This window comes from Gavialis gangeticus, unplaced genomic scaffold, assembly GCF_001723915.1.
Source record: "Gavialis gangeticus isolate Ggan-Ray unplaced genomic scaffold, GavGan_comp1, whole genome shotgun sequence".
NCBI lineage: Eukaryota > Metazoa > Chordata > Crocodylia > Gavialidae > Gavialis > Gavialis gangeticus.
Genome location: NW_017729032.1, coordinates 83,580,542 through 83,584,529, shown reverse-complemented (window position 1 = coordinate 83,584,529; position 3,988 = coordinate 83,580,542).

The window sequence follows — 3,988 nt, the reverse complement described above, 5'->3', positions numbered from 1 at the left end:
GGGCAGATGAGAACCTGATGGTGTTTAATACCAAAAAATGCAAGGTTGTCCACCTTGGGAAGAAAAATCTGCAACATCCTTATAGGCTCAGCAGTGCTACGCTGGCTAGCACTACGGAAGAAAGAGACTTGGGGGTCATCATTGACCACAAGATGAACATGAGCCTGCAATACGATGCTGCAGCTACTAAAGTAACCAAAACGCTGGCTTGCATCCATAGATGCTTCTCAAGCAAATCCCGGGATGTCACTCAGCCTTGGTGAGGCCACAGCTGGAGTACTGCATACAGTTTTGGGCTCCACAATTCAAAAAGAATGTGGAGAAGCTTGAGAGAGTCCAGAGAAGAGCCACACGCATGATCAGAGGTCAAGAAAGCAGACCTTACGATGACAGGCTGAGAGCCATGGGGCTCTTTATCCTGGAAAAGCTCAGGCTCAGGGGTGATCTGATGGCCACCTATAAGTTTAATCGGGGTGACCACCAGTGTCTGGGGGAACGTTTGTTCATGAGAGGGCCCCAAGGGTTGATGCGGTGGAACGGTCATAAACTACTGCAAGACCATTTCAGGCTGGACATAAGGAAGAATTTCTTTACTGTCCAAGCACCCAAGGTCTGGAACAGCCTGCCATTGGAGGTGGTTCAAGCACCTACATTGAACACCTTCAAGAGCAAATTGGACACTTATCTTGCTGGGATCCTATGACCCCAGCTACTTCCTGCCTTTTTGGGCGGGGGGCTGGACTCGATGATCTTCTGAGGTCCCTGTCAAATATCACCGTCCCTTGTACACCTGTAGGGCATCGTCTGCTGCTCGACTAGGGTGTTATTAGTTCTAATTGACGATCTACACGCCCACGTTTCTCCTGCCACGACTTGGTGTTAATGGAGTTGTTTCATGTATCTGCACGTGTCGTCCAATTAGTAGTCTCACCGACGTCCCTCGGGGTCCCGTGTTCCTGAGGGCTCCGCCACCCCTACACCCTCGCCTGTTACACAGGGAGCTGGCCAGCCAGTTGGTCTGGTGTCATGTCCTCTGTTCCACTCAAACAATCAACAAAAGATCAAAAAGAAAACAAGTAAACAGAGAAGGCACTCCTGGCCTGTGTCACTGCTCCTTCTGTTAGCAGCCACTATCTAACCCAAAATTGACCTTTGTGTGGTCAGTCCTTCTTTGCTAGCTCTCTCTCTTTCTCTGAGAGCCTCTTGTGGAGATCGCCATGATTTCTTTTAGCAGCTTGAGTCCATCTTATTGGTTTGTGCCACTATTATATGCATTACGGTACACCAAAGTCAATTGTGCCCCTCTATTAGGGTTATTGCGGTACTCTTCTCACTGCTGGGCTCCGCCAGCTCCCGGCATGCAAACAAACAGTTCCACTCCCCGCAGGGGCCAGCAGACTGGGCTCTAAACCCCCACTGGGGTTTTTGCTCTCTGCCAGAGTATCCTACCAGCACTCCACATCGCCTTCAGAGTTCCCTGTAGAATGTGCCGGCTCGCTCCACCTCCTCCTCCTCCTCTTTCCGGTTCTGCGCTCCTCCTGCTTTCCTGTCCTGGACTTTTCTTTATACCGGCATAGGAGTTCTCTGCCCCTCCCTTCCCAACACACCTGGGTAAGGGAGATTTCTGCTGGGCTCCTTGGGGCTGTGGACCTGGGGCCACTGAGCCTTTGATCAGCCCGGGAGCTTTGGAGCCTGGCGGCTCCTTCTCTCTCTCACAGTCCCCTCCAGCCCTAATGTCTATGAAATCTAATGTCTATGAAATACAAAAAGGAACCCCTCTGAGAAACATACCCTTCATGGTTACCACCTCATGCCGGAACTGATTAAAGGAATCATCAAGCAATTATAGCTCATTGTCAACAAAGATCAGTCTTTGAGAGAAATATTCTTAGGCCCTCCACTTCTGATTTTCAAAGAGCCCCCAATCCTTACTAAATTTGTCAACAAAAGGAAACTGCACACTGGTCAACAGATATCAAGTGGGACACAGCCTTGACTTAATAATATGTGTGTAACCTGTAAACTTCTACTCAATTTTTACTTCAGTCAATGCCCCACAAAATGAATGGCTCTGAATCTATGAATCCAACAAATGCCTTTCCCAAAATGTGATGCATCTGATCCAGTGTCCTCATGGTAACTATGTGGATGAAATTAAACAGCAACTACATACCATAATGAACTATCACAGAAAAAAACCAAGCATGCATACCACAGTAGAAGCACATTTTTCACAGAACAGCCACTCTCTTTGTGACTTCACTATTATCATGCTCAGGGGAAACATTCCAAACACCATTAAAAGGCAAGGTTGGGAACAAAACATCATAAGATTGATGGACACAACAAACAAGGGGCTGAACACAGGTACTGCGTTTATGACATGCTAATCTACCCAATTCTTGAAATTCTTACTACCTGTAATGTGTAGGAATGACCCTCTTCCCTTTTTTATAGGTCTTGATCTATCCATTACTGAATCAAGCTTCTTTTTTTTGCAAATTGTTAGCTACTCCTGAGAATTTCTGCTCCTTTCAGTTTCACAGCTCTACCCACTGGCTGCTTGCAGACATTAAAAACAAAAACAAATAAACAAAAAAACCTCTGTGCTTTACTGGAAAAAGCAGGGTATTACTTCAACCCAGTTCCACAGCATCCATATAGTTTGCATGCTTCAGTGGGGCCTTTTGGGGCTTTTATCTAATAGCTGAGTCAATCAGTTATTAAATAAAACTATGAAAAAAGCCCTACTAAAATTCCCAATTAATACAGACATTGGACAAGCCAGATCAACTAAGAAATTGCCTCTTCTGGGCATGTGCTGGGCTTGGTGCAGGAGTGCACCAAGTTTAACATAAAACACCATTTTTGTGTGGGGTTTTTTAGCATCAACAAGCAGCCACAATTCTTTAAAATTGCTGTGCTTTGTTTCCTCCTTATATCTGAAGAAGAATGCTTTGAATTTGAAAGCTTGTCTAACTTTATCCAAATGCTGCAACTGGTCCAATAAGAGATATCACCAAAAATATCCTTGCCTTTCACATAACTTCTGGTCCATCACAGCAGGTACATCCCTCCAACAGATTTAAATAAATTTAAACTTCTATTGATTTGAATGCCTAAAGACCTCTCAGAATCCTGGTCCCTAAAACTAAACTTACAGCCCTCAGTTGGGTACCTGGACTCCATATATAATATTTGGAGTGAAATAGACCTAGCAGGATGCAATTTATAACTGCCAGCATTCTAAGATAGGAAGCACGAAAGAAAACCAATAGGAAATGCTGAGAGAAAATGTATTTTTTAAAAGTAAACACTCACTTAGGTTTCAGCACATTACTAAGAGCTGCTACCTCCTTGCAAAGGAAGACTTACAGATAAAGCAGGGAATAAAATTGGGTATGCTGACTTCAAGTCCTCCCTCTCGTTAAGAAGATTTAAATTCATACATCCTACTTCCGGGAAGATTCCTTAACAACCAAACCATAGACTACTATGGGAAGTAATGAAAACTAAGGATTTCTCTCTCTCCTGTTGAAGCTGTTCCACTATAGGTAAACTTAAAGTCTTGGGGAGTTAGAGAGTACTTTACAGGGTCATTGAAAGAATGAGTTGTAATTACTGAAGGCAGCCTAGAATCTAGGTCCTCCATATACTCTAGTGAGTAGGACACTAGAGAAGAAGAATCAGCCTTACACTGCTGTTTCTTTATCTATCTGACCTAATTCCTTAGAGAATCCACCAGAATGCACTTCTTGTACCATAAGCACTCCCCCACCTGGCTGTCCCTGGAAGGACATGGAGACTGAAGTCACTCCAAAACCAGGACAGAACCTGGGTGGAAGCCTTGGCGGTCAGGGGCTGTGCCATAAGTAGGAGAGAAAGGGCTAGCAGTGTCAGAAGCTTTGACATTGTGATATTTTCCAGCCATCTCGTTGATTTTTTTCTGCTAGCTCCTTCTTCTGCTTCTGTTGTCCTGGAAAAAAAG